General features: G+C 40.4%; 1 pseudogene; it reads right to left on the reverse strand.

The window, feature by feature from the left end:
- LOC123458682 overlaps nucleotides 1-25,248 on the reverse strand; it is a 45,085-nt pseudogene extending 19,837 nt beyond the window's left edge.
- Nucleotides 25,249-26,557: the final 1,309 nt, after the last annotated feature.

Consider the following 26,557-nt stretch of genomic DNA (forward strand, 5'->3'; position numbering starts at 1 on the left):
TTAGGGCCTCCAGTCACTGCAAACGAACTCCAGACACATGCACCACCTTGTGCAGCTGGCTTATGTGGGGAAATCAAATCTGGGTCCTTTGGCTTTGCATGCAAGTGTCTTAACTGCTAAGCCATCTCTCCAGGCCCAGTCTATATCTCTTGATAGACTTTTAGTCAACCAGGTTTCTATAAAGGGAGTTATAGACACAGATGCATCCATGATAGCTCAGCATTCCTGACCCTCTGGTTGGTATGTGCCATCTCTTGCTTTAGATATTCATGGAATTGGTGGCAGAAGTTATCCCCTCCAAAGTGCTGACACCTTATATGCAGTTTTTCAAAATAAAACTTCCACTTTTCAGCCAGACGTTTTAACCTCTGTCTTTCTCCCTTTGGGATAGAGATGTTTTGTCTCAATGGGTGAGGATATATCTGTAATAGGAAATCCTTTTGCCTTGGAGCCACTGACAAGCATCTGTCTGATCTTTCTTTTTTAAATTTAAAATTTTTATTAACCACATACTCCATATGTATACATCATGTGTTGGTACCCTATTTTTCCTCATCCCTGTCCCCATTCTGCTGAGGACCTTCTTCAGTAGGGTTGCAGGTATTCCCCATGGGGTTGTGGTTTATGTGTTATGGGAGCAGCAGTCTGTGTTTTTTAAGGGTGGGGGAGGGAGTTGGGCATGATGTCTCAACCTGTGGCTATAACAATCTTTCTGTCGCCTCTTCCACAAAGTTCCCTGAGCCATAGTGGGTGAGTTTTAACTCTACTTCAGTGATGAGCTCTTAGGAGCCTCTGAATCTCTGCTTTGGTCAGTGTTGAGTATCCTCAGGGTCTGTCTCCTATACCCTGGTGCTGATTGTCAGGTTCACCATGGAAGCTGGATTCTTGCTCATGTCCCCAATTCCTATGTGGTTTCAGCTATGGCTTGGCTGATGTATGAAGGATAGTTTATCTCCTCAGGTCTTGCCACCTTCTGAAAAAGAAGAACAAATTCTCCAAAGGAGAGTGAAGACAGCATCATTTAAGTGGGATAAGCATTATTAATTTAGGCAGAATTTGGTATATGTAAACCCTTCTTTTAGCCAAAGACTAGTGAAAGCTTGACACTGGAGAGCATAGCCTTTGTTTCCATAGTATTCAGATCTAGTTTCCAGTTCCAGATATGGGTTGCTTTACACTGAGCAGATCTCTTAGCCAATCAAAAAGCTATTGGTTACCCACCAAGTTCCATTATTGCATTGGTATGTACATCCTGTCAGGGTGTTTGCTTCTGAGTAGCTTAGACCTCTGATTGCTCAGGTCATTACTGGCCACTTTCCCCCAGTAGCTCATGTAGCCCTTTCTAGCCACCGACAGGCTTACTTACCTTTTGCCTCAGGCAGGTAATTGAGTGCTTTGACAAAAACCTGTCTTGTTTGGGTGGGGGGGGACCCCAAAGGTCTCTCTGATCAATAGCTCATTATAGTTGCCAACCCATTTCTGGTCCTGGGAGTTACAGGCCAGAGACAAAAATAAATAAGTAAATAAGCAAATAAATAAATTTAAAAAATTAGGCTTAATCCCACCTTCTCCAGGACCCTTCTTTTCAGGTGCTCCCCCCTTACTCCTGTTGAGGGTTGTATCTTTTAGTCTATCTCCAAGGAGAATGGTTTCTATGGTACCAGTTCATCTGGGATTTAGTTTTGTGTTTGTTTTCCTCTACCCACCCATTTCCCCTCCCCTTGCCCCAAATCTTTCCATCCCTGTTGTCTGGGCCTGAGCCTCCTTGTTTGGGTAGATGAGTGGCCAAATTAAAGGGGACTAATTTAACCTTCTACAACAACTAATACAAAGACAGTTTAAGTCTACCCACACCGAACCATCATTCAGTAACTAGCATAGTCTGTTTCTTTGTATGAACATTTGACACATGGTGACTATTACAAAATCTTTGTACAATGTTTACCTCCTTTAAAGGGGACCCTGATCTGACTCGCCACACACCTTGATTCACCTTGCTTTATAGCAGTCACAGCTAGTAGCCCAGGCACTCGTACAGAAACCGCTCCCTCACAGACGCCTAGCCTTACCTCTCTGCTTATTCGTTTTTAACACTCCTCATTCTCATACAGCAGCTATTGGACAGTGAACTCATGGTTTTGCTACTATAGAATGGTTGTTCCTTCCTAATACCCCTAAACAAAAATATGCTCAAAACCAACAGAGAATTCATCTTATTCAACAGAGCAAAACTCAAACTATTCAATTTACTGGATAAGATCCTGATATTATCTATTCATCCTTATCTCAAGATAATCTCTTACTCTTATATATATAAATGTAATATATATATATATTATATATATTATTTTATTTATATTATATATATATATAATTAATATTATATATATATAATTTTTTTAAAGACCTCAGAGGAATGGCAAATAGCTCTTGCTGGTTTCACAATTCAAATTTCTTCTGATGAAAACTTTATGTGGGATTTCACTATTTCCCATTCATGTTTTCTGTCCTATAAGTAAACACCCTATTTCTAATCTATTAACAGCTTTTTTTTTTCAGATGGAGCCAACAAATCAGGCAAAAGAACCATTACTTGGTATGCTAATGCAAGATTTATTATGATAATGTTATCACCCCCAGAGATACCACCACCATAGGGGCAGAACATTTAACTTCCTTTTCTGTTTTTAAACAACTTTCTAATCAACCCTTTAATTATGGACTCTTACTATATGGCTCAAGCCATCCTATTTTCATTTCAAGCCATATTTGCTTATACCTCTGATTGCCTTTTATTCTCTTCACTTTATTCAAAGCATTCTCCATGAAAGGTCTGATTTTGCTTTTGTTCAACACCTTCAAGCCCATACAGAATTGCCTTGGCCCTCTTACAGAGCATAATCATCTCCCAGACTACCTAGTCATGTCTCTCTTTCATCAAGCAAGTTCTTATTCATTTTTTTTCACCAAGGAGCAAAAGCTTTACACAAACAATTCCAGTTGTCACAGATTCAAGCTGAACAAGTTCATCAGTCCTATCCTGTCAGTCACTAGGACCCACCATCCCATAGGGAGTAAGTCCAAGAGGTGTTCATCCTGATGCATTTTGGCAAATGGATGTAACTATATTAATTACTTTGGACTTTTTGTCATTTTATTTATTGATCAATTACATATTTTATTTATTTATTGCAAGGGAAGGAGGGAAAGAGAGAGTGAGGGAGAATGGGCATGCCCTGACCTCTTGCCACTGTCAATGAACTCCAGGTGCATTCACCACTGTGCATCTGACTTTATATGGGAACTTTTAAGCAAGTGCCTTTTAACTGCTGAGCCATCTCTGTAGCCCCATTTTGTCATTTTAAAACTTGTTCATATCTGTGTTGATACTTTTACAGAGTTTATTATTGCTACTGCTCACTCTGCCTGGGCTGTTTGTAAACACTGACTAATGGCTTTTTCTGATATGAGAATTCGAAAACAAATTAAGCTTATACATTTAAAATTTTACATCTTTTTGTCAACTTTGGGAAACTCATATCCCTCATGGCATTTCTTATAACCCTCAAGGACAAGCCATAATAGAATAGGCCCATTTATTACTCAAAAATCACTTACATAAAGCTGGGCATGGTGGCACATGCTTTTAATCCAGCACTTGGGAGGTAGAGGTAGGAGGATTGCCATGAGTTTGAGGTCACCATAACACTACATAGTGAATAGTGAATTCCAGCCCTACCTTGGTGGAAAAAAAAATCAATTACATAAACAAAAAAGGGGAATAAGGGACAATTTCCTAAAGCAATTTATACTTGCTGGGTATGGTGGCACACGCCTTTAATCCTAACACTCAGGAGGCTGAGGTAGGAGGATTGCTATCAGTTTGAGGGCATCCTCAGACTACATAGTGAATTCCAGATTGGCCTGGGCTAGAGTGAAACCCTACCTTGAAACACCAAAACCAAAACAAAACAACAAAAACCCCCAACAACTTATTCTTTACATTTTTAAAATTAAAAAGCAATTTTAAATTGGTGTTCTCAATTTCTGTCATTAACACCTGCATAAAAAAACATAGAAAGAAAGAAATTTTACTCAAATGTACAGTTTCAGATAAGCTTCCTCCCATAATCCGGGGTAGACATTCTCCTTTTTGTGCATTCTCTCATAGGTCGTCTTTGAATCCCAGTGTGACTTGTAAAGCCATACTATGAGTCGGCAGCCAGAGACCATGAACTGGCAGCAGACAGGAGACCCTCCCTGAACCTCAACTGCTGCTGCTAACTCCACCACCAGAGACAAGTTGTGCAGGAGACCATGGCTCACAATCCTTTCCTGCCTCTGCCACTTCTTCCAAAGAATTGCCAGACAGAAGTGATGCTGAGCCATGCCACCCATCTGGATTTCTCTAGCCTGACCAGATCACTTCAACCTGAGATGATCTCCATTGATTTTCTTTTTCAAAAAAGGCAAAAAAAAAAAAGTGGGGGGAACCTGTAGAAATGAATTATAAGAATTAAATATTGGAAAGAACCATGGGGATATTTCTTATGGACCTTACAAATAACTTTCTTTTGGGAGCTGGAGAGATGGCTTAGTGGTTAAGCACTTGCCTGTGAAGCCTAAGGACCCCGGTTCGAGGCTAGATTCCCCGGGACCCATGTTAGCCAGATGCACAGGGGGTGCATGCATCTGGAGTTCGTTTGCAGTGGCTGGAGGCCCTGGTGCACCCATTCTCTCTTTCTCTCTCTCTCTATCTGCCTCTTTCTCTATCACTCTCAAATAAATAAAAATGAACAAAAATATTCAAAAACAACCAAATAACTTTCTTTTGGAGAATATTTCTGTGAGATGCTATTTAAATTCATGACCTGTACTTGCCTGGAAGTTAATTTTACAACTGCTTAAAGCACCACCCACTGTAAGCAAAGTGACCAGGTTTCCTCTGCCTTGGTATACCTTTGGCCTGACCAGCACAGATGACCAATATTGACAATGAATGTTTAGAGATGCTGACTGATCTTAAGCTAATGCTGTTTGCCCAATTTCTTCAGTAACCTGGCTGCGCTCTTGACCCAGAGCAAATGTGCATGTGCGAGAGGTGCTGGCCATAGCACTGAAGAGGGTATGGTCAATAATGAATTGCCCACAGACCTGCCATAGATTTGTTGAAGACAACAGGTGGGCTTCATATAATTACATTTGTGAACACAGTATGTGTATGTTCTGGATCAGCAGAGTCCCTTCCTTTAACAAATGTTGAAGGATTATTCAAAGTCAAAAAGTTCCTTGCCCTTTGCCCATGCAATGTCCAACTTATTCATGTACTAACGTTTTTTGGCTGTTTAATAAAAACACCACGAGTGCCTGTCAGCAGAAGGTATGGCCACAGGGACATCAGAGCGGCAGAGGCAGCAGGTTCACCCTTTGTTTAAACAACTCCAATGGTTTCCTTTCCCGCAAGCTCTGCTTCTAGAAGCATCTAGCCCACTCTCAAGTCAATAACTCCAAGAGTTATTTACTATATAATTCCTGGGCTGTGACCCCCAGTTGGGCATGGCCCTACAAGCTTGCGTCCTGCACATGTGGCCTCTCTTTTGGGCTGGTTCCACTCTATGGGTGAAGTTCTCCTCAGTAGATTTATAATGTTCCTGGCATCTCCAAAATCTTGTGGTCTCCATTGTTACTCGTGGTCTACCCTTACTGTTTCCCATGTCAGGATTCTTTTTAAGGAACCTGATTTTGCTACACATTGCCTGGTCTCATATGCTTTCCAAAAGCTTGGTGTAAGCCTCCACAATCCTGCAACTCTTGTATTTTTGCATGTCTGCAAACTTGCAGCTTGGGGATGACACAGGCTGTGCCAGCAACAACAACAAAAAAAGATAGCTTGGCTCCCTTTCACCATAGTTCCAGTGGCTTCCAAGTACCTGAGCAACTGAGAAGGAAAGACATTTCCCTAGGCAGTCCTGTTTAAGCAGGGAAAACTACAGAAGGACTCTCTGTTCAGATACTCTTTTATTGAAGCAGTCTTTATATATTCATATCTCTTAATCTAGTTTGGAGATTTGATTTGATGTTAGATCTATATGAGACTTTTGTATATTCAGAATAGTAATTTTTAATATATTTGTAAAATTTTATTCTGCCCCCAATAACTGACTGCTGCTCCCACAGTGTACAACCCACAATCACCATGGTGATACCCTGCAACCCCAGTGAGGAGGCCCCCTTTGGAAAAGGGGCAAAGATGAGGAAAAGGATGGCACCAACATGTGTTGTTTCCATACTAAGTATGTCCATAACTAATGAAAAAAATAGTTTATTCTGGGTTACTGTTCCTTTAAAAATCTTTGCCCAGGCTCTTCCCAGTTTCCCACTGCATCTGGTGTCTGTGTTTGTAGGACAGTACTTGGTAATAATAGGCCCTTTGTATTCTGACTTCCCTTCCCTGACTCCCCTTTCTCAGTTTCTCACCAGGGATTTTTTGGGCACTCTTTAAGTTGTTAGTTGTTGCCAAGCATGCACTTCAGGGGTAGACTCCTGCATTAATATGTTTTCACAGTTTTTAACAATGACTAAAGAGAATGAGCCAAAGTCACAGAACCACTCTGACTCATTCTTTTATGCTACTGGAGTAAATAACTTCAAGGGTTAGTTTCTCTAATTCCAGAGCTGTGCCCCCCAGTTGGCCCTGCCCCTATACCTTGCTGCCTGCACACATGGCCTCTCTCTTGGGCTGGATCCACTCTATGTCTGAATATCGTTATAGTAGTCAGCTGCCCATGCCCACGTGTTTCTGCTATATTTCCTTTTTGGACTATGACCTTAAACTGAGCATACTGGAAATATACACATCCCTGCCCTCAGTGTGCAATTTCCTATATTATTATGTATGGACTTCTCAAGTAAAATCTGCATGCTTCTTTTTCTTGGGGTGAGAACTGCTTTGGAAATAATTCCAGTGTGACAAGAAAGAAGGGGTCCAGTGGAGGGGGACTGTAGGAGGGAGGACAGAGAAAGGTGGTGGCAGGGGATTATGACCAGGGGGCATTCGTTGCATCTATCTATGAAGGTTGTCTTTTTTTTTTTTTTAAGGGATTGGCCACTCAAGAGCCCTCCTATTTTATTTGCTGTTTTATTTTTGTTGTTTGTCTGTTTTTTTTTTTTTTAAGTAGGGTCTCACTCTAGCTCAGACTGACCTGGAATTCATCTGCAGTCTCAGGGTGTCCTTGAACTCATAGAGATCCTCCTACCTCTGCCTCCCAAGTGTTGGGATTAAAGGCGTGTGCTGCCATGCCTAGCTCACTCCTGTTTTATAGGAGGTCATTATAGCTGTTTTCCCTTCTCCTAAGCTCTAAAATAAAAATTTTTCTAAACTTTGCTTTCTATGGTTTGTGGATTTCATTCTTTAACTTCACAAGAAAGGGCACAGTGGTCACTGACTTACTGGAAGTTTTATGTGGCCATGAGCATCTAGTACCATAACTCCTGGGTTAAGGCCCAGTCAAGAGACAAGAAGGGCTCCATCACTCTCAAAGATACCCACATTCTTATATCATTTCTGATGCATTATCAGTAAACTGAAGGAGGGTGAGTACACTGACCAAAGTTTAACTTTAACTTTACCTCATGTTCAGCACCTTCTTGCCTACCTCAGCAATTGTCAGGAGTTTTATCTCTTAATTATCCCTTTTCATTTTTGCAATTCTCTTTGGCTTGGGTAAAGGGCACATTTAAAACTAGGTAGATGGTAGATCTGGTAGAATTTTATGGGAGACCAGACTAAACTTTCTTCACTTTTTCTCTTTCTGTCAACTTGTAAGGTCAGGAACAGTATACATATGTCTGTGCTATGTGGAGCACTGACTGAGCTTCTGCCTTGGTTTAAAATAAGGGGGGGCTGGAGAGATGGCTTAATGGTTAAGCACTTGCCTATGAAGCCTAAGGACCCAGGTTTGAGGCTCCATTCACCAGGACCCACGTTAGCCAGATGCACAAGGGGGAGCTTGCCTCTGGAGTTCGTTTGCAGTGGCTGGAAACCACTGGCTTGCCCATTCTGTATCTCTGCCTCTTTCCCTGTCTGTCACTCTCAAATAAATAAATAAAAATAAACAAAACATTTTTTTTTAAAAAAGCACTTTACAGTGGTGGGTGCCAGAGGAACTAGTATTTTGAGATGGCTCAACTTGGGAGGCCCATACTGACTTGCATGAGCCCAAAGCTGAGTCTAAGTGAGGCTCAGATAGTGCCTGGGATTACTGCATGTTTGATAAACTGCTAAAGCAAGATTAGTGTGTTCGGGTAGAACCTGGAGTCAGTATACTTGGAGGGGAAACTGAAAGACTCAGGCTCACAGGGTCCTAATGATGGTCTTCTGCCTGATGTCTTCTTGTTTGCCTTTTGCTTTGGCTGAGTAGAATATTCTTTTCTGTACTGCATATGGCAAATATACTGTCTTTTGTTTTACATCTTCATCATAGGCTTCCCTAGACTGTGTACCCATCAGGAGCTCTTTGAGCCAAAGACCTTTAAAAGTAACACCTGATATTTTTCTGTACCTGGTTTAAATATAAACCGGAGGATATAAAAAATGGCCTCAGTTAGAAAGTCTTAATTTTTGGAAGTATTAATTTAATAAGATTTCACAATTGGATTTTTTTGTAAAAAGAAAGGTAGATGGTCTGAAGTGACTTATGTACAGGTTTCTTTTGCTCTTAGAGACATCTCAGATTTATGCAGAGAGCATTGTATCAATTCAGCACCCTTGCCTGCCAGGGGACAACAGGAGCTGACTGACCTGCAGCTGGGGGCAAGATTTCGAGGACCCAAGTCACATATTTTTTCTCACAAAATAAAAGTGCCACAAAAGGCTATTGAGTCTTTAAATCAGGGTTAGCATGTTGAGATTTTTGGCTTTTGTATGTTTTCTCTTGCTTTTTCTTGATAACTATAATGAATAGTATATTACTAAATTGTCATGTGCTGTTTAAACTGTTGGTAGCTGGTTCTGAGAGCAGAGTAAGCTCCCCTATTTCAGCAGGTTTAGCTCATGTGTCCTCCAAGGCCCTTGTCCTGGGCCAAGCTAGCCTCTGGTTCTGTGACAAGGGAACAATAAACAGCTCAAAGGTTAAAACCACTAAAAAAATATGCACTACTGCAGGGATATATTTTACATTAGTAGAGAAATGGTTTTAGAAAGATAATGTTTGTTCGTGCTTATGGCAACATTACATAGATGTTCTTAAAGATGAACAAACATGCCAAAGTTCAACTCTGCTTTCTCAAATGCCTTACAGGTTCAATTAAAAGATCAAAATTTTGGTGTCTTTCAAATGCTTATTACAGAACCAGGTCTGTTAAAATATTTTTCCTATTAGATGTTTAAGGTACAGTATGTGTGGTTTCTGTGTTGCAAAATAATGGAGTTAAAATTGAGCTTATTGATATTGCTCTGAAGATATTTGGCTACCATCCTGGAGGGATCTGCTATTCACAAAAATGCTCCTTCTTCACTAAATCTGGCTACTTTATTCCCAGAAGAAGGAGGAAGCTCAGAAAGAAAGAAAGAAAGAAAGAAAGAAAGAAAGAAAGAAAGAAAGAAAGAAAGAAAGAAAGAGTATTGTACTTAGCATTTGTGTGTGGGGGTTCTATAATAAGTGATCTTTGCTGAGTGGAGGGTTTTTTGGGGGACATTCAACCCCCTTCAAAGGGGGATCTAGGCAAGCCAGCAGGCAGGCAAAGTTGGACCTGAGAGTCCTATAGCTAAGTCTGTCAGCACTTTTTTTCTTCCTTGGGCACTTATTTCTCAGTTCTCACCCTGGGCAGGCATCTTGAGTCTCAGTGCCAGCTCTCATTTAGCGACGTGCTCACTCAGGTGTAGATGATGACAATTTGAGATTTGGAAAGGCGAGCAGTTGAAGGGTGGGGCGGAAAGAGGAGGGGCAGTCTTGCTAGTAAAGGCATAAATGTGAGCAAAGGCACAGGTGTGGATGCTTAGGGACAATTTGCTGAAGAGACAGTGGCTTCATTTGGCAGGGACAGAGAGATTTCTAGTATTTTGGAGAATGATTATGGTTCTCTTGCTTAATAGTGATTGTACTCTTAGAATCTGTGGTGGTTTGATTTAGGTATCCCCTATAAACTTAGGTGTTCTGAATGCTAGGTTCCCAGCTAATGGAGATTTGGGAATTAACACCTTCTGGAGGCAGTGTATTGTTGGAGTAGGTTTATGGGTATTATAGCCAGGATCCCCTTGCCAGTATTTGGCACATTCTCCTGTTGCTGTTGTCCACCTGATGTTGGCCAGGAGGTGATGTCCACCCTCTGCTCATGCCACCACTTTCCCCTGCCATCATGTAGGTTCCTCTTGAGTCTGTAACCCAAAATAAGCTCCCCTTTTCCCCACAAGCTGCTCTTGGTCAGGCGATTTCTGCCAGCAATACAAATCTGACTGCAACAGTAAAGTTGGTACTGAGAGTGGGGTCATTTGCTCCTAGACGTTTGATTGTGTGGCTTTGGCCTTTTGGAGTTGATTTTCAAGAGGCATGTGGAAGGATTTGAAATATTAGCCTAAGAGACACCTTGCAGTGCTGTAATTAGAGCTTAATGGAGTATTCTGGTCAGAGTTGAAAGACCTGAATGCAGTAAGAACTATGGATTGTGAGTTTTGGCTTATGAGGGTGAGAAAGAGCTTTTCTTGGACTGGGCTAGAAGCAGTTTGTGTGAGAGGTTTGCTATTGTACCCATGTCCTAAGAAGTTGTGCAGGATTACTCTACATAGAAATGGACTGGTGTGAGCAGAGGGATATGACACAGAAATGAAATTTTGGGGCTAAAACCTCTGTTTGTTCAGCTGCAATTGAGAGCTTAACCACTGAGTTTGGGCCAGCTGACCTGCATTGGGACAACAGAAAGAGTGCAGTCTTTTGAAGGGGACTGAATGAAGGAGTGTCCTGTTCTTCTAGGTCTGCTTTATTCCCCCTGGATTAACAAATTGGCACCCTACCTGGTATTATGGAAGATGAGAAATGCAGGAAAGAGAGGGTCATTGAATTTGCAACACGGTCTTGTGTTTTGGAAATGGCCATGAGCAGTATGTAGAAGGTTTCTGGATTGCCTGTATAGAGACCTGATGGAACCACAAGGAGGGACTGTGGTTTTCAGTGCAGACTCAGTGGAGATGCTGGGACCATGAGATGACTGCTAAGGGGAGCTGCCGGCGCTGAATGAAGTTTCCCAGGACTGTGAGTAGCCTAGCTGGAGCAGTGAAACTGGAACTCCAGAGACTTGTTGCTGGTTAGAATTATCAGACTTGGAGACTTGTCACTGACTAGAGTTGTTGGACTTGGAGCTACAGAGTTTGATGTTTTTCCTGTTTAAATCCTGTATTTGTTGAATATTTCTTTGGTATGCCCAATGCCATCTTTTGCAGTGTGTTTATTATTAAGGTTTTTTTAGGTTTATTTTTTGGTATCATGGTTCAGTTGAAAGACCTTGGATTATGGGGATGTTTGAACATCACTGGAATTGATAGAACTATGGGAACTTTTGAAGTTGAACTGAATACATTGTATTTTATATCATGTATGGTTATCAGTTTATGGGGCCCAGGGGCAGAATGTAGTGGTTTAATTCACGTGTTTCCCTTAAACTTAGCTATTCTGAATGCTAATGGAGATTTGGGAATTAATGACTCTTGGAGGCAGTGTGTTGTTGGGGGCGGGATTATGGGTATGACAGCCAGTGTCCCCTTGCCAGCATTTGGCATACTCTCCTGTTCCTTTTGTCTACCTGATGTTGGCCAGGAGGTGATGTCCATCCTGTGCTCATGCCATCATTTCCCTTGCCATCATAAAGCTTCCCCTTGAATATCTAAGCCAACATAAACCTTTTCTTCTCCCCCCTCCCCACAAGCTGCTCTTGGTCTGATGATTTTTGCCAGCAATGTGAACCTGTTTCTTGTCCTTAGGTAAAAGCAAGAAGAGTGTTGTGGGTACAGCAGGGCTGGAGAGGTGAGAATTCCTTTGTCATTGAGTCCATGAACTTCCCAGCCACGCTATGTCAAAGAGGTATCTTCCACTCTACTGTCTCTCCTAACCTATATTCCTTCAGTTCTCTGGTTTTTCCTACCCAGGTTCACAAATACTTTCTTATTCTGACCTTTGCTTCCCTAATTCTAGTCCACACAATCTTCCATCTTTACTCGGGGCTTTTTTTTTCATCTAATAATGTAAGTCTTCCCACTGACTACTACCAATAGGCAATTTTCATAAAGCACAACACTGATGCTATATCACGTCCCTGTAAAATCTTCAAAGCCTCTTTATTACCTCCTTGGTAACTTCCTCAACATTCTTTTATTTTATATTCTTCCTCTTGGATGTTTTAATCTAGTTTTATAGCAAATGATGTTCACATTTTAGCCTTCAATTTCTATATCTTTAATATTTTGGACTTTATATTTCCCTTCTTAAAAGGCATTTTTTTCCAACACTTACCACCAATGCTCACAAACAGAAAAACAAGGGATGCTTTATGTGAGGGTCATCAGTACATACGATAGAAGAAAGCAGCCAAGGCTCATAGGAAGAAAGGTGGCATGTGGGTGTCAAGGATTGACATGATGTATCCATATGAAATACCTTGTTAATAATAATAATGAAAAAACATAAAAAATGGAACACTTTGTGTAGTCAATCACCTGATGGACCACCTTGTAGTACAGAAAGTCAGAGCATATTGTGGTTGGTCTCAGGAACAATATTAGCAAGAGATAAATCAAGATACTTTATGGGTTTTGCAAGAATATTTAGAGGAGTCCTGGGTACCAAGAGAGACCCAGAAGTGGAAAGGATGGGAGTGGGATCTTGAAGTAGAGAATAGGACAGGAGCTTAAGCAAGGCTCTTTGATTATAGAATACAATGGACAATATTATATACTGTCAATTTGGTAAAGAATTTTCAGGAAAAAAGTGGAACCAAGTGTACAGATTGATTGATTTAAAAATTCCAGAAATATTGAGATGGGAAAGACACACATCTTAGAGAAGTAGAAATGCTGACTCCATTTCTAAATATTACCTTATGTTATCAATAGAGATATAGAACCACTCTTAAATTGTAATGAGATATGACTTATTGCTTTGAGAGACATGACAGTTTCCTATGCACTGAAGCTAAGAGAAGATGCAGAAGAGATGACATGAGAGAATTTGCAGAAATAAGAAGTCTGAGGAAGAAAGGGACTTAGAATAGAAAACAGACTTATTTAGATTTCAAAAAGATAGAATGGGGGAGTGCAAGGGATGCTGTTTTTCCCTCTTATGCTGGATGGAGAGCCTTACCCTTTAAATATAATATAAATACAACATAGTACATGCAATACAGGGAGAGGGACATGGGTATTCCTACAAATTCAGGTTATGAACTTATGGGTCATATATTTAGACGATGAAATTAAGAGAGAGAATAGTACTTATCAGTAGTGAAAAATGATTCCAGAGTAATTCTAACACTTGGATAACTTTTATGGCGAGATTGGTTAGAATGACATCATATTCGTCGATCTTTCAAAATCCTTCTAGTTGCTTGGCATAGTTGCACACACCTGTAATCCCAGTGCTCAGGAGGTTGAGGCAGGAGGATCATATATTCTAGGCTAACTTGGCTGCACAGCAAGAGACTCTGTCTCAAAACCTCTGACCCCCTATCTCAAAAGTCTCTCTAGTCTTATTTTGCAGAGCTATTTGTTTTGGGCAAGGAATTAATCAATTTCAGTAACAGTCTTTACTTTCAACTCAAAAAAATATTAACTTTGTGTTTGGGGATAAAACTGATGAGTCTTCTTTACTTTCCATGTAGACCTGACTAGACTATTGATTCCCAAATTGACCAAATTGTGGGAACTTGGAAGAACATCTCAGCTATTTCCATTTTGAGTCAGGAACAATCATTTCTTTCTCTAACACAGAAGTAATGATAAGACACAATGCAATAATGGATCAATCTGTCTGTCCTTCAGAGCTGATTGAGGCTGTTTCTTGATTGCATCATAGTGTGTGTGGGGGGCACCTGTGTGAACATTTGTGATTTGCTCTGTGACTTAATCACTTTGAACTGTGTTGTTGGAATAAATTGTGGATGGACAGCAGATTTACTGAAGCTAATTATACATGACTGAACTCTTCTAATCAGTAGTGCTTTCCTATTTCCAAAGTTCTTTTTTTAATTTTAATTTATTTATTTGAGAGCAACAGACAGAGAAGGAAAGAGGGAGAGAGAGAGAGAGAGAGTGAGAGAATGGGTATATCAGGGCCTCCAGCCACTGCAACTGAACTCCGGACGCATGAGCCCTCTTGTGCATCTGGATTACATGGTCCTGGGGAATCAAGCCTCAAACCAGGGTCCTTAGGCTTCACAGGTAAGTGCTTAACTGCTAAGCCATCTCTCCAGCTCCTATTCCCCAATTTCTACCATGCAAAAATACAGATCAGAACATTTTGCCAGTCAAGTTTGAAAAAGAACATGCTACAAAATAAAATCATATTTTAGTCTTTTTTAATTTAAAAAAATTAGGGAGAGAGATAGGCAGAAAGAGAATGAGTATGGGTGCTTCAGGGCCTCTTGCCACTGCAAACAAACTCCAGACACGTGCACCACTTTGTGCATCTGGATTTGTGTGAGCACTGGGACATTGAACCCCACGTCATCAGGTTTTCAGGCTTGGCAAGCAAGCACTTTTAACTGCTGAGCCTTCTCTCCAGTCCCAATATCCTACAACAGAAGACATAGTATAAATGACTCCTTAGTTTTGAAATGTATAAAAGCCGAGTATGTACTTGTTATAGTTATATACTCAGGTGAAAGTCACTGACTGTACAGAAAGTAGCATGCACTTCCACAGGGCACATAGGAACTCAAGAAAGACCAGTTGAATTTGGTTTGTTTTTGATGCTGAATTTATCAATTCGTTGTTTCATTTCCAATGAAATCCATGCCATCATGGTAATTTCAATTACAAAAGAATAAAGTAAGATTTCTTTTTTTTTTTTTTTCAGATTGTATAGCATTTCACATCAGTATTGATTGAATCTTCCTCTATATATTTAAGTGTAAAGAATATCTTGGAGATTCATCCCTAGCTTTCAGGAGAGTCCCCTAAATGGATCTCACCCCCAAGTGCTAGTCTTGGCTGCAGCCCATAGGAGGGATCCTGGGTGGATCCTACCCCTGGATACCACACTCAAATGCACACTCAAACTGTATCAAAGCAAAAATCCAGAAGTTGCTGAAAACTTAACACTAACAGAGACTTATAATACACCAGCCAGGGCTCAGGGAACATTGAGGTAGAGGGGCCTGTAAGAACCACAGGGTGTGAAGGAGAATCCAGAGGCATTGCCCTCCCCTCCCCCACATAATGACTGAGTTCTGCTCTTTTTTAAAAATTTTTTTATTTATTAATTTGAGAGCGACAGACACAGAGAGAAAGACAGATAGAGGGAGAGAGAGAGAATGGGTGCACCAGGGCTTCCAGCCTCTGCAAACGAACTCCAGACGCGTGCGCCCCCTTGTGCATCTGGCTAACGTGGGACCTGGGGAACCGAGCCTCGAACTGGGGTCCTTAGGCTTCACAGACAAGCGCTTTACCGCTAAGCCATCTCTACAGCCCTGAGGTCTGCTCTTATATAACCCATAGCTGCAAGGTAAATAATCCAAATGAAGAGGCCCCTCAGTTGAATGAGGGCAGGGAGAAGGGGAATGGAACCAACACTTGATTTGTCCATACAACAAAATTTGTAATTAACCAAAAAATAAAACCTTTTAACAAATGAAATAAACAAAAGCATTTTTTGTGAAAAAGAAAGAACATCTTTAAAAGATCATGTCTTAGCCATTACCATAGTCTTCTAATCAATTTATATTTTAAATGTTAATGGACTGCAAGTACTTAGCACATTATAAAGCACATTGTTCAATGAGGAGATTCAGGGACTTGGTTTGTAAGTGCAATCCATATATTTATGTTGTTCTTGCATTTGTATTTGACCTAATGTGCATCTATAACTAGTTGAGTTGTAGCAATGTAGCTTTCATTTCACATAACTAATGGGGTTAGCAATGAGTCAGTGCAGTGGCATTGCTCTAAGCTCACTAAGTGTCTTTCATCTGCAGCCCACTAAATACTTTGTAAACATTCATTAAACATCTCATCACAACATAGCTGGGAGGAAAGGTTAGTATTATTATCCTTTTATGGGGAAATAGGTCTGGGGGGTCTTGGCTTAGGTGAGGCAGGTATTAAATATATAGACCCAAGGGTATGATAAAAGTGCTAATGACGCTTCTTGGGGAAAGGTGGAGAAGCACAGTGTTGTTTCTACCCAATACCCAGGTTTGTAGCATGAGTTTCACAAGACAGAACTTTTGTAAAATTAATTTCAGAGCAGGCACTAAGTTGGTGCTACTGGTTAATAGAGGGTGCATTCACTACCTGAGTTTACCTTTTTTTTTTTTCTGATGAAGTGGAAAATCAGGTCATGCTTGAACGGAATAACTCAAGTGAAATCATATGATCTGGGTGTTCTAGCAAGGCCTGATTTCAAATAAGTCGTCCTGCTTCTCCCATAAGTGGATTCACATTGATCTCATTATTGTGACCTAATTTTTGGTTTTGTGAACCAAATCACCACAGCGATTACGGCTAATCTTAAAGATTTGTCTCCATCTTGACAAATGAAGCAGGCAGCCAACAGTAACTAATCAAGCAATCTGGTAACTCAGGCAGCCAACACATCAATTACAAATTTAAATCAAGTACTGGGAACACAGATCAGGAACTGCATTTTGTTTTTCTTTCATAAAGGAAAAATTGAAGAGAAACACATCAGGGTGGAATGACAGCCCCAACGTGCCAACAAGGACCCAGCCTCCTTCTCTTTCCTTTGCCCCATCCATAGCATGAGCGGTTTTTATCCTGCAGGTCCTTATGATCCAACAAGATTACTTGAGCTACAGACATCACAAACATGTTCCAACTCGGATCATGAAGGACATAAAAGCATGCTCGTGCTCTCTGTCCCAAAGGGCTTTATCTAAAGGCCCATTTACTGTTCATCAGCCACAAATGATTATAGGAGAGAATGGTAAGTGCAGCCATTTGCACATGTACTTTAGTACGTGGACTAAAATCAAAGTTCTTTTTTATTCAGGAAAGAGAGAATGAATGTCGCAAAGGTGACTGGTTGGTTTTGGATACAAGAAGGCAAAATCAGCCAAAAAAAAAAAAAAAAAACCCACCAAAAAAGTCCCTTTGGAAAGTGATTTATATAGTTTGGCTTTTGGTCTTGCTGATATTGACAGAGCAACTGCCACATTTTCCCTGCATTTCATGATTTGGAGGCACCGCCTATGGGTGTGTGTGCACAGCCCTGGCAAGAACATACGCGAACCAACAAGTGCATCAGCAGACTTGTCTGGCAGTGTTCTTTGCTGAGTTCTCCCCACCCTGCTTTCGGTCATGAACTTAAGTTCTTGGTGTGCTTGGAGCTGAGTTGCTGCCAGTTAGTAAGGCCGTGCCAAGATGGCACAGATCTCCGCACCGCCTGCTTACCACAACCTGGAATGTGGAGCTCTATGGGAGTGTTTGTGTTTTCCTGAGTTTTGCCTACTTTGTACTCCCCTACACACTAATATGGGGAGAAATCTGAAGTGCAGGTAGTGCTAATATTTGCTTGAAATGAGTATTTTAGTTTAAAATTATATTTATTTTTATTTTAAATATTTTATTTATTTGAGAGAGAGGAAGAGGCAGATAGAGAGAAAGAGAATGGGTATGCCTCTAGCCACTGCAAACAATGCATGTGCCCCCTTGTGCATCTGGCTTATGTGGGTCCTGGGGAATCGAACCAGGGTCCCTAGGCTTCCATAGGCAAACGCTTTAACCACTAAGCCATTTCCCCAGCCCTATTTTTATTTTTATTTTTATTTATTTATTTTTTAATTAATTTATTTTTTTTTGGTTTTTCGAGGTAGGGTCTCACTCTTGTCCAGGCTGACCTGGAATTCACTACGGAGTCTCAGGGTGGCCTTGAACTCACGGCAATCCTCCTACCTCTGCCTCCCGAGTGCTGGGATTAAAGGCGTGCGCCACCACGCCCGGCTCCTATTTTTATTTTTAAATGACATATAATATTTGTATTTATTTATGGACTACAATGTATGATTCAATAAGTGTATACATGTGATGATAAAATCATGACAATTAGCATTTCCACCTCTGAAATGGTCGTATTTGTGCATAGATAACCTTCAAATCCTTCTCTAGTTACTTTGAAATGCATAATTAATTGTTGTCTTGCTTTATTGTACTTTATAAAACTAGAAGTTCTCCCACTTGAGCTGCCCCTGGTACCTATCACCTCCTCTCTCATCCCCTTTCTTATTTGCTAGTGACTTTTATTCTACTCTCCATTTCCATGTGAGCAATTTTTTCAGATTCCACAAATGAATGCAACATGTGATGTTTGTTTTTCTCAGGCCAACTTATGACATAATATGATGCCCTTCAATTCCATTCCTGTTGCCACAAATGACAGGATTTTATCCTTATGTTTATATAATATTGTGATCTATACATGCCACATGGCTTTGATCTGTCTGTATCTCAATGGATATCTTGGTTGGTTTCATACCTTGGTCACGGTGCAGGCACCCATTTAATATACTAAGCTCATTTTTGTTGGATGTAAACCTAGTAGAGCCGGGCGTGGTGGCGCACGCCTTTAATCCCAGCACTCGGGAGGCAGAGGTAGGAGGATTGCCGTGAGTTCAAGGCCACCCTGAGACTCCATAGTGAATTCCAGGTCAGCCTGGACCAGAGTGAGACCCTATCTCGAAAAATAAAAAAACAAACAAACAAACAAACAAAAAAACCTAGTAGAAATACTGTGATGATGTTAGAATCATATGATAATTCCATTTTCAGTTTTTTGAGGCAACACCTTTTTTTTTTAAACCAACAGTGTTTGTGAGTTCCTAATTCTCAGCTGGGCGTGGTGGTGCATGCCTTTAATCCCAGCACTTGGGAGGCAGAGGTAGGAGGATCACTGTGAATCTGAGGCCACCCTAAGATTACATAGTGAATTCCAGGTCAGCCTACTAGAGTGATACCCTACCTCAAAAAACCAAAACCTAAAAAAAAAAAAAAAAAAAAAAAAAAATTTTTTTAATTCTCACCAGCATTTACTTATTATTTTTGGTCATAGTCTTCTCACTGGGATATCTCACTGTGGTTTTGCTTTGTGTTTCTTGATGATTAATGATACTGAGCCTTTTTGATACACTTCATGGCTATTTGTATATACTGTGAGAGGTGTTTCTTTAAATCACTTGACAATTTTTAATTGGATTACTTTTTTATTAATTTATTTTTTTTGTTACCAAGTTATTTGAGTTTCTTAGGTATTCTGGGTATTTATTAATCCCTTGTCTGATGAATAGTTTGCAAAACTTTTCTTGTCTGTATGTTGTGTCTTGACTCTGTTGATTATTTCCTTTCTTGTGTGGAGGCTCATTAGTTTGATATAACACCATTAGTTTAGTCTGGTTTTGTTGCCTATGCTTTTGGCTCTTATCCAAAGAATCTTTACTTAGCACACTGTCTTAAATTCTTTCCCCTAAGTTTTCTTTTCTTGGCTTCATAGTTTCAGGTCCTACATTTAAGTTCACTTGTGTATATGGTGTGAGGTGGCATCTAGCTTCATTCTTCTACATATGTCTGTCCAGCCTTTTAAAATTTATTTTTAAATATTTTATTTTTGTTTATTTATTGAGAGAGAGAGAGAGAGAGAGAGAGAGAGAGAAGTTGGGAGGGACAGAGAGAGAGAGAGAGAGAGAGAGAGAGAGGGGATGGGTGTGCCAGGGCCTCCAGCCACTGAAAACAGACTCCAGATGCATGTTTGACTATGTGCATCTGGATTACGTGGGTCTTGGGGAATCAACTCTAGGTTCTTTGGCTTTGTAGGCAAATACTTTAACCACTAAACCATCTCTCTAGCCCATAAATTTATTTATTTATTTATCTGAGAGAGGGAGAGAGATGGAGAGAGAAAGGGGGAGAGAAAGAGTGAGAATGGGTGTGCCAGGGCTTCTAGCCACTGCAATAGAACTTCAGACACATGCACCACCTTGTGCATCTGGCTTATGTGGGTACTGGAGAATTGAACCTGGGTCCTTAGGCTTTGCAGGCAAGTGCCTTAACTGTTAAGCCATCTCTTTAACCCTTTTTTTTTCTTTCTTTCTCTTTCTTGGAAGTTTTGTCCAGTCTTCCTAGCTCCTGCTGATGAGGCTGCACTTTCCCCAATGCATGTTCTTGGTCCCTTTGTTGAAAATCAGCTGGCAGCCAGGCATGGTGGTTCATGCCTAGAATCCTGGCTGTTCCCAGAGCTACTTTTTCAAACTTTAAAAAGTTTAAATGACCATCATTTTTTTGGAGGGAGGGGTATGAATATATATTAGGAGACAATATGTGTAGAAAACATTTTTTGATTCATATATTTTGAAGTTTCTTTAAAAAGCTCTTATTCTTTTACAAGGAGAGAGAGAATGAAAATGGGCATGGAAGGCCTCCAGCCACTGCAAACAAATTCCAGATAAATACACTTTTGTCTATCTGGCTTTATGTGGGTGCTGGGGAATTGAACCTGGGTCCTCAGGCTTTGCAGGCAAGCCCCTTAAACATGGAGCCATTTCTCCAGTCCTGATTCAGATATTTTAAACAGATCACTTTGGATGTTTATTTGATAGGAGAAATGGCTGGCTATAATAAAGTATTTTTCTTCATCCCAAAATATTAAGGATTTACATGATCTGGGAAGGGAGAATCTAGAAACTTCTGTTGACCTGAACACTTATTCTCCTGAAAAACCCCTCCAAGATCTCGAGTAGACTTGTCATAATCAGCAATGAAATGTTTGAGGTTATCAACACACCTCTCACTTATTTCATGGAAATTCTGCCTTAGTGCAAACGATTCGTATTTTTCTTTCTTTCTTTTTTCTTTTTCTTTTTTTTGGTGTGGAGTGGGGGTTGAGATAGGGTCTTACTCTAGCCCAGGTTGACCTGGAATTCACTATGCAGTCTCAGGGTGGCCTTGAACTCACAGCGATCCTCCTACCTCTGCCTCCCAAGTGCTGGGATTAAAGGCATGAGTCACCATGCCCGACTTTTCTTTCACTTTTAAAAATATATTTTATTTGGGCTGGAGAGATGGCTTAGTGGTTAAGCGCTTGCCTGTGAAGCCTAAGGACCCCGGTTCGAGGCTCGGTTCCCCAGGTCCCACGTTAACCAGATGCACAAGGGGGCGCACGCGTCTGGAGTTCGTTTGCAGAGGCTGGAAGCCCTGGCGTGCCCATTCTCTCTCTCTCCCTCTCTCTGTCTTTCTCTCTGTGTCTGTCGCTCTCAAATAAATAAATAAAAAAAAAATTAAAAAAAATATATATTTTATTTATTTGAGAGAGAGAAAGGGAGAGAGAGAAAGAGAGAATGGGCACACCAGGGCCTCCAGCCACTGCAAACTAACTCCAGGAACCTGCCTCCACCCCCCCTCCTTGCCTTGTGTATATGGCTTACATGGGTCCTAGAGAATCAAACCAGGATCCTTTGGCTTTGCAGGCAAACACCTTGTGGTGGTTGGATTCAGGCATCTCCCAATAAACTTAGGTGTTCTGAATGCTAGGTTTCCAGCTGATGGAGATTTGGGAATTAATTTGGAGGGAGTGTATTGTTGGGGGTGGGCTTGTGGGTGTTCTAGCCAATTTCCCCATGCCAGTGTTTGGCATACTCTCTTGTTGTTATTGTCCACCTGATGTTGGCCAGGGGGTGATGTCCACCCTCTGCTCATGCCATCGTTTTCCCCTGCCATCATTGAGCTTCCCCTTGAGTCTGTAAGCCAAAATAAACCTCTTTTTTTCCCATAAGCTGCTCTTGGTTGGGTGATTTCTACCAGCAATGCGAACCTGACTGCAACATGCCTTAACGGCTAAGCCATCTCTCCAGCCCCCTGTTCAGATGTATCTAATGAAGGATCTTTTGCAGTCAGTGTCTTCAGCACCATCGAAAGTCTCACAGTCTTGCGATATGTCTGATCAGTCTCTTCAGGTTTTGATGCTATTGCTTTAGAGCAACTGGTCTGCTGGCCGCCTTCAACCAACTCCATGCAGTCCACTGTGTTCACCTCGAGTGTTCATGTCACAAACTTGGAAATTTTCATCTGACTTTTCTCATTTTTCAGCAATCCTCTTGCTTGCAGCCCCAGTGAGTTCCTTCTCAACCTGTTTGGTATATCTAACACCTTTGATGAAGAAACTGTTGAAGAACTTGAGTGGGAAGTGTTTCTTGATGTGTTCAAAGACTAGATGGGTCTCTCTTCACTTCTCTGCTGAGATTGATGGAAAACGTAGCTTTGCTTTATTCTGGAAAATCAATAGTTTTACTGCTGACACTGGAGCCACATCTACTGTGTGGGAGTCCTGCTGGCCCTACAGGCAAGTCTCTGAATAAAGGAGGATCTCTTTGATGGAAAGACTATTCTCTTGAACAATGGGAAGAGTCTAGGAACTTGTAAAGCCATCCCTCATGTGGCTTACAGAATGGTCTTCTCTGGTCTGTCTATAGCCAGATTCATTACTGGGGTAATTCTGAGGAGTTCCACACTCTCTTGGAAGTCATTCATAATATAACCCCCCTTGGATCACATTTTATCTCTTTTGTAAACAACTACCCTTGGTTGCCTAGAAACCCCTCATTATAGTCCTGCAATTGCAGCCACGATCCCAGAGATTAGCCCATTTTTTTGTTATTTTTATTTATTATTTAGTTTTTTTGAGTTCTTTGTAGATTCTAGATATTCCTCTGTCAGATGTATAGCTGGCAAAATTTTCTCCCATCCTGTAGCTTACCTCTTTGCTCTATTTACAGTGTCCTTTGTTGTAGAAAAGCCTTTTAATTTCATGAGGTCTTAATGGTTGATTAAGTTGTCTTACTCCCTGAGCAACTGTGATTCTGTTCAGAAAGTCTTTGTCTATGCCTATATACTAAAGTGTTTCCCCTACCTTTTCCTCTAGCACTTTCAGATTTTCAGGGCTGATATTAAGTAAGGTATTTGATCCATTTGGATTTGACTCATGTGCATGGAAAGATAAATATTGATTTTCATCCTTATCCATATAGATGTACAGTTTTTCCAGCACTATTTGTTTAAAGAGGCTGTCTTGTCTTTAGTCAATATTTTTGGAATTTTTGTCAAAAATCAGATGGCTATACCTGGGCATACATCTGGGTCCTCTATTCTATTTCATTGAGCTTCATGTCTATTTTTATTACTATGGCCCCATAATATATCTTAAAATCAGCTATGGTCTTTCTTCCATGGTAAGATGTGCTTTTTGGATTCTATTATTGATCAAATCTATGAGTCTATGATCCAGTCTACTGTCTTTAGATTGGGAAATTGAAATCACTAAGGTTCAGGGTCACTATTGAAAGGTATTCATTAATCTTGTCATTTTGTAGTGTTTGATGTTTTCCTGTTCCTCATCTGCTTCTGTACTGCTGTAACGTGCTTTGTTCTTCCCTGTAGCCTCACATATGTGTTCGTCTTTCTCTTCCTTCCAGTAGATTCCAGTAAGTGTCTTCTGGAGAGCTTCATTAGTGGCATGGGTTCTTTTAGCCTGCTTTTATTATGGAAAGTTTTTCATTCTCCTTTCTGTTTGTGTGTTGAGGCAGTGTCTCAGTTTATCCCAGGCTGACCTGGATCCCACTGTAGCCCAGATGACCTCAAACTCATGGTGATCTACCTCAGCCTTCCTAGTGCTGGGATTAAAGGTGTGGGCTTCTCTACCCAAATCTTTCCTTCACTTTTGACAGACAGTGTTTCTGGTTATAGCAGCCTGACTTAGCAGTTGTTGTCTTCCAGAGCTTGAAGTGCATCATTCTTACCCTTGGCTTTTAATTTCTGTTGAGAAATCTGTTCTTATTTTGATGGACCTGCCTTTAATTGTTACTTGATGTTCTCTCTTGCAGCTTTCAGTACACTTTCTTTTGTCACATAGTAAGTACCTTAAGTAAAATGATGTGTGGCTGTTTCTTCTGGGCCAGTTTCATATTCTAAATGTCTTCTCTGCCTGAGTAGGCATCTTTGTCCCTAGACTTGGGAAATTTTCTGCTTTGCTTTTATTTATTCAAAATATTTCAATGCCTTTTCCATAAGGTCTTTTTATCCTTCTTTTAGCCAATGACTCATAGATTTATCTTTTCATAGTGTTCTATAGATCTCTAGTAGTGCTTATATAAATCAGTTCATATTTGTCATTGAATGTTTTAATTCCTCTCTCTTGTCTTCAAATTTGGATGTTCTTTCTTCTAATTGGTCCATTCTATTGGTGGACCTTTTTATTTGACTTATTAAAAGTTTTATTTCTAGTATTTCAGTTTGTTTTTCTTTAAATATTTCTATATCTTTATTAAATTTCATGTTCACATATGTATTTTTTATTTTAGAGAACAAGAGAAAGAATTAGTGCTCCAGGGCCTCAGCCGCTGCAATCAAACTCCAGACACTTGAGCTACCTAGTGGGCATATACAACTTTGTGTTGGCCTCACCTTTGTGGGTCTGGCTTATGTGCCATCTGGAGAGTAGAACATGGGTCCTTAGGCATTGCAGGCAAATGCCTTAACCACTAAGCAATCTCTCTAGCCCAACTTCCTTATTTTAATAAGCCATTTGTGTTTTCTTAGAATCATTGAAGAGCTCATTTTTGTCCTCTTTGATGTCTTTCTATCATTTTTTTTTCTCTAGGGTTTACTCTAGCCTAGGCTGACCTGGAATTCACAATTCACTATGTAGTCTCAGAGTGGCCGTGAACTCACTGTGATCCTCCTACCTCTGCATCCTCTGCTGCGATTAAAAGCATGTGCCATCATGCCTGACTTAATCATTCTTTCTCTTGAATTTCATCTCATTCTTTCATAGTGAATGCCATTACCTCGGGATTAGTAATTTTGGAAGAGTCCTGTTGCTTTGGTCTTTCATATTTCTTGTGTTTTTGTATTGAGGTGTATGTCTGGGGTTGTGTAATTGGTTGGCTAGTGTGTGTGTGTGTGTGCATGTGTGTGTGTGTTTGCATGGATGTATGTGTCTGTGTGGAGTACCATTTAGGATATTGCTGTTCAGGAACACTGTTCATGCTTTTGTATGACACAGGGTGTCTCATGGGCCTGGGGCTCTCAAACAGTAGGCTAGAATGGCTGCTCAATGAGTCCCAAGGATCTTCCTTTCTTCACCTTCCTAGTTCTGAGATTATCAACATATGCCATCATGCCTAGCTTTTTTGTTTTTTAATATTGGCTCTGGAGATCAAATTCAGGTTCTCATGCTTGAAAAGTGAGTACTTTACCGTATGAGCTATTTCTCAAGCCCTGGGTTTTATCATATATATTTATTTGGGGGGAAAGAGAAAGGGAATGGGCATGATGCCAGGGCCTCTAGTCACTGCAAACAAACTCCAGATGCAGTGCCACCTTGTGCATCTGGCTTATATGGGTCCTGGAGAATTGAACCTGGGTTCATAGGTTTTGCTTAACCACAAAGCTATCTCTCCAGCCCTGGATTTTTTTTTAAATGATCAATTTTTCAGTAGAAGTCTTTGGTAATGCTCAAGAGGAACTAGTTTATACCTGGGTTGACATGCTATTTTCTTCTGCTAGACTGGTGTCGGAAGCACCAGGCTCAATCTCCAGTATTCTTCTGAGAGTGGAATACTGGCTGAAAAACTAATTATCATCAAGGGTAGGCCAACAATGAACATACAATAATGGTCAAATAAAAATTTTTACCCTTAGATGTCAATCATTCAATGATTAATGAAACCCTAATAGTCCTGTGTGTGTACAAATATATTGGTATCATATGTTTGTGAATGGAAAAGAAAGTGCAGAGTAAGACTCGTGATTAATATTGAATTAATAGAGAAAAAGTAGAGAAGGGAAAAGTAAGTGGAAGCAGGAAGAGTAAAGACAAAGAGGAAGGTAAAGGCATTCTGGTTCAAGGTAAATGAAAAGAGAGAGGTAAGGAAATGCAGTCTGATGGTCTTAAATAGTCTTAGCTCTTGGAGATTGTGACATGGAAACCCAACAAAGCATTCCAGCCTAGATTCTTCGGGAAAGCCTTTCAAAAGGCAAGTAAAATACTGTGAATGTGAACTTTACTCTTTTCAATTGAGAACTTCAATATATGAACATACTGAAATTTGATCATGTTTCTGTCATCTTCTTTTGTCCCCTCTCCTCCACCCCAACCCATTAAAAAATATAAATTTGCTGAATTTCTTTATGTTCATTTTATAGTTTTTTTTCAAAATTAACAAAGTTATTTATTTATTGATTGATATTTATTGATTTGAGAGAGAGTGAGAAGGGGGGGCAGAGAGAGAGGGAGAATGAGTGTGACAAGACCTCTAGCCACTGCAAATGTGCAAATGATCTCCAAATTCATGC

Source organism: Jaculus jaculus, chromosome 2 (genome assembly GCF_020740685.1).
Source record: "Jaculus jaculus isolate mJacJac1 chromosome 2, mJacJac1.mat.Y.cur, whole genome shotgun sequence".
Taxonomy (NCBI): domain Eukaryota; kingdom Metazoa; phylum Chordata; class Mammalia; order Rodentia; family Dipodidae; genus Jaculus; species Jaculus jaculus.